This window comes from Meles meles, chromosome 5 (genome assembly GCF_922984935.1).
Source record: "Meles meles chromosome 5, mMelMel3.1 paternal haplotype, whole genome shotgun sequence".
In the NCBI taxonomy this organism is placed as follows: domain Eukaryota; kingdom Metazoa; phylum Chordata; class Mammalia; order Carnivora; family Mustelidae; genus Meles; species Meles meles.
Window position 1 is genome coordinate 152,905,610 of NC_060070.1, and position 5,343 is coordinate 152,910,952.

At 42.4% G+C, this 5,343-nt stretch overlaps 1 pseudogene; it reads right to left on the reverse strand.

Moving 5' to 3' along the window:
• Nucleotides 1-3,737: 3,737 nt before the first annotated feature.
• On the reverse strand, nucleotides 3,738-4,675 carry LOC123941273 (annotated as a pseudogene).
• Nucleotides 4,676-5,343: the final 668 nt, after the last annotated feature.

Here is a 5,343-nt window from a genome sequence, read left to right on the forward strand (position 1 = left end):
GGTGGCATTTGAGAAGAAACATTCTTTGGGAAGTATATGATGGTTTTCCAAGAAAGACAATGAATCAGAGAGAAGGTGGTTTCATGCTAAAACACAGATTGTAGCCAAGATACTTCCTTTAAAGACAAAAAACAGAGTTCTCATTTCCGTATGTTAATAAAGAAGTTTTCTGAAAAGAATCTTGCAAAACTATTTCAATATTTCCACATGGTTGAAATGGGGACTTAAAAACACCTGGAAAGCACTGTTTATGACCTGTTACACAGAATCAGGGGGAGCTCCTGGAATGGCTTTGACAATTGATTATGACGTCGCATTGACCATGAGGATCCTAAATAATCCACCCATTAAAAATGTGCAGGATGCGGGATGTCTGGGTGGCTCAGACATTAAGCATCTGCCTTCAGCTCAGGTCATAATCCCGGGGACCTGGGATCAAGTCCATCATCAGGCTCCTTCCTCAGCAGGAAGCACACTTCTCCCTCTGCTGCTTGTGCTGTGATCTCTCTCCCTCTCTCTCTCTCTCTCTGACACAAATAAATAAACTCCTAAGGAACAAAAACGTCCAGGATGATCACTGAGACGAAAGACACAGGTCAAGAACTGACCAGCAAACATCATTCTCAAAAGAGCTTAAAACTGTCCTCAGAAATATTGCTTTATCAGAAGAACTTACACTTCTTAAAGACCTCATAGATTTCTTTTTTACTTGACATTGCTTTCTTTTAATTTAATTTAAATTTTTCAGTGTTCCAAGAGTCATTGTTTATGTATCATACCCAGCGCTCAGTTCTGAATGGTTAAAATAAATCCACCCATCAGTGTAAATCAATGGAATTAAGTTTTTAGAAAGCATAGAGTGTATGGTAAAGGTAGAGGCCCAGGGCAGATCCCAAAATGCACCTCTAGGTCATATTGACTATCTTGAATGGAAGCTACTTCAGAAACAGCAGGTGCAAGGACATCACACTGTCCTGTGTCCTCCTGAAAGCAGGAAACACATCTCCCCATGAAAGGAGCCTGACCAGGATGAAGAAGAAAAAGACATCCTGACACCATGGGTAGGGACCTTAGGGTTGAGAAAGCTATAGAAATAAACCTTGCTACTTTTCTAGGAATCGGATACCTCAGCCCAAATTCCAATTAGAATTCCTTCCTAAATAAAGCTCCCAAACATGTATTTCCATTATCCTGTCAATTCCGCACACATTTCTTGCCTCTGTATAAGAGGTATAATAACTGTCTGCCTTGGTCATTTCTTTGGGTCTCAATTTCATCATTGAGATTCCATGTTCAAGTAATAAACCATCAGAGTTTTTCTCCTCTTAACTGTGCTCTTACCAATTTAACTTCAAAACAAGTGGAAGAACCCTGGGGGGGATGAAGGAACTGTCTCCCTCCCCAAAGCAAATGTCCCATACCTAGACCATCTCAGGGACCCCATCCCCTGACCCCTCTGAGAAGCACTCATTTCTGCACTGACACATAGCCTACCTTCCCACCAAACCATGTTTCCATGCACAGTGGTTCCAGAGTCTGAACAGCTGGTTCTGAAATATGCTGCAATACCACAGGGAAGAAAGAAGATCTCACATGTATTATAAGACAAGCATCTGAAAAGCCAGCTAAAGGAAAGGACTCACAGGGACCTATAACCTGTTCCTCCCTCCTCAGTGAGCCTGGAGAGAGCAGAACTCGGGCAAACAGTAACTGAAATGCACAGACTCTCAGCGACATGAGAGTCTGACAGGGCTGGCTGTGCTGTGATTTCTGACCTAGTAGTGATTCCTGCACGATGCAGAGGGGCTGCTTAGAACCTACACTCTACACACTGCAGATATGCCTATAAATGACAGTCCTAAAGCCAGGACAGGGCTATGAATGTAGGGACACAAAATGTGTGAATCCCCCCAGGCCTTCTCTGTGCTGACTGGTACCACACTACTTCGGTCTCACATTTGAGAAGAAAAAGGATTTCTGTTGCAGTGAAGGGGTCTGCCAAGCTGTGTCTGATGGCTCTGGGGCCTCCTGCATGCACTCTTGTTACTTGGTATCCTTCGCTACCTGGTAATGAATCACCTGCTGTTAAAAATTGTTCTTCATGTGAGTCCTACTGATATTCTGGGTCTCTGCCATCACTAACTGATCTGATGGGGTGCGCCCTGTGTTCCTCAGAAAGCAGAAGAGCTGGAAGAACCCAGGACTTGCTCTAGAGCATCATGATCCTCCTGACCTCCAGGGGCTAAACATAGATGGAATAAATAACTTAGCCAAGCCTTGGGTACAGGTGCACAGCTATGCCACACTTACTGGTGAATACGCAGACGGAAATGGTCCAAATAATACTGGTGGCAATTTACACAACCCTGGAGACAGTTACAGACAAGGCATGGACACCATGGGGAGCAGATTCCTAACATTAGAAAAATGTCACCGAACAATCCTGAACTTCTCTTTGGTCTCTTAACTGATTTCGTTTTTATTTTGGCATGGATCCCAGAGAACTTTGTTCTCTATAACTTATTTCCATGAGTTTTAAACATCCAAATGCCACTCACACATTCACTTAAAGGAAATAAATATTTTGCCCCAGGTTCTCTGTGTCCTTAAGAGCAGAGAAGGACTTGTTTTCCCAGTACAATAGGCTTTGTAATGTCATGAGACCTTGAAGGTTTTGCACCAAAGACAGTTCACTTGAGGGACTTGAAAGTGAGCATTTGGATATAACTGTCAGGATGTGGCTGAAATATAACGGAAAGCAGGATATTTGTCACCATCAGGGATCAAAAGCGTACAGAACTGTTTTCCTACTGGCATACATGAAGAATCACTATGGTGTCAAGTAAGAATACTGTGATGTTCTTAGTGATACAGAGAGAACATGACCATGTGCATAACCTCCCCTGGGTGTCATTTCCAGCCTCCACATGCTGTCTGTGCAGCAACATCACTTGGTATGAGCATGGCCAGCTCAGGGGTTCAAGGCCCTGGGGAAGCTCGTTAGCTGTCAGGATAGGGAACAGTAGAGTTATTATACATATGTGTCCAGTCCCAGACACAAACACATCTACCTGCACTGGGCTGTGTGCAGAATTCAGAACTGTGTGACAGTTATTTCATAATGAGATGGCTATCTATAAAGCTTAAACACACAGAGATCTTTAATAGCTCATGTATATTTTATTTATTTCTTTAAGTTTTCTCCAGGTGAAAATGAGTAAGCTCCACGGAACATGGGATTTCCTGGGAAACAGAGATCATTTCTCTTACTTTCATGTGTCCCTGCATTCAAATTGCCTTGGGCCTAGGGCAGATGTGTGATAGAAAGCCTTGATCAGTTGATACCTGGATCAAAAAATTTACAAAATGGTACAAAGAGAAGATCTAAAAGTTTCCCCCTTTGAAATTTTGCTGCATCATTGTAGATAGAACCTGTAGAATATTGACTAGGAACTGAGTTATGTACTGTTCAGATAAAATAATGTCCTAAAAGTCATATATATACATATGTACATATATGTATATACACGCATATGATCTGGTAACAAAAATCAGCATCTCAGGAAGTTGTGTGAATTCATGAACTTGGATTTTGAGTACTCATTTGCACAAAAGAATGCGGTAAGAAAATTCCCTTGAGACTTATCACCGGAAATTTTAGATGATCCACGTAGGTCACAAACATATTAATCACTCTGGCATTCGATGTGTTCCATCAAAGGGTCTTCCCCACCCAGTCATCTGGAGTCCTGGCTCCTGCAAAGCACTTCTTAATTGCTCCCGTCACATCCTTGTTCCGCAGCGTATATATGATGGGGTTGACCGTGGGGGTGACGATGGCGTAGAACAGAGAAAGAAACTTGCCCTGATCCTGGGAGTAGTTGTTGCTGGGTTGGAGGTAAGCATAGATGGCCATGCCCTAGAACAGGCAGACCACTGTGATGTGGGACCCACATGTGCCAAACGCTTTCCTCTGCCCTGCAGATGACTTTATTCGTAAGATCGCCCTGACAATCTGACCATAGGAGAAGATGATTAATGTCACAGGTATGAGAAGAATGATAACACCAAGAAAGAAAAGCTCAGACTCATTCACAGTGGTGTCAACACAGACAAGCTTGAGCAGTGGAGGTATCTCACAAAGGAAGTGGTCTATTTTAATTCTCCCACAAAGTGGTAAAAGGAAGATGAGGACTGTCTGCACTGAGGAGTTGCCAAAACCAATAAACCATGATGAAGAAGCCATGAGGGCACAGAGATGAGGGTGCATGATCACGGTGTACTGCAGGGGCTTGCAGATGGCTGCATAGTGGTCAAACACCATGACGCCTAACAAAATGCATTCTGTGAATCCCAACCCTAAGAAAACAAACAGTTCAATTGCACAGCCACCAAACGAGATAGACTTGTCTTCTGTCCTGAGATGAACCAGGAGTTGCGGGACACTGATGGCCGTGTAACACAGGTCCAGGAAGCTTAGGTTGGAGAGGAAAAAGTACATGGGAGTATGTAGATGTGGGTCGAGGTAGGACAAGGCAATGACGGTGGTGTTTCCCAGCAGAGTGAACAGATAGAAGATCAGGAGGACCACAAAGAGGACTAGCTCCAGTTGAGGCCGGTCAGAGAACCCCAGTAGGAAAAACCCAGTGAAAGAACTGCCATTGTTCTGTTCCATCCTCTGTTAGCCCATGTTTCCTGTCAGAATCAAGTGTTTAGCAACTTTTAAAAGAAACCTTCAAAAAAATTTAAAAAGTTGGTGTTGGTGGAGGTGGATCTCTCATGTTATGAGACAGGCCGTGGCATACTAAAAGTAACTATTTCAATAAATGATTGAAATTGACATAACATACAGCAGTTTACTTCCACATCATCACAAAAAGTAAATCTTTAATATGTGATATGGGAAAAATGAAATTATGGACTTCATGTTGGCATTGGTTTTAGGTATGAAAGGTCTTTTGGTCTGAACTTAATGGGACTTAAAGGACTTTAAGTATGTACATACAGTTTAGAGATAATAAGGATGAAGGAAATAGAAGAAGAACAAATCAAAAAGAATCAGAAGGAGATGCAGACAGAGGGAGAGACGTTATTGCAAATATGTATCTTATGTTTTACAGAACTGGATTTGTACATACCTCACCTGCAATGGAATGTAATACAAAAGAAACTCAAAAATGTGTTCAGAGATAGGAATTTAAGAGCTAGAATGTACATGAAAAAGTGCTCCACATCACTCGGCATCAGGGAAATACAAATCAAAACCACAATGAGATACCACCTCACACCATTCAGAATGGCTAATATTAACAAGTCAGGAAATGACAGATCCTGGCGAGGATG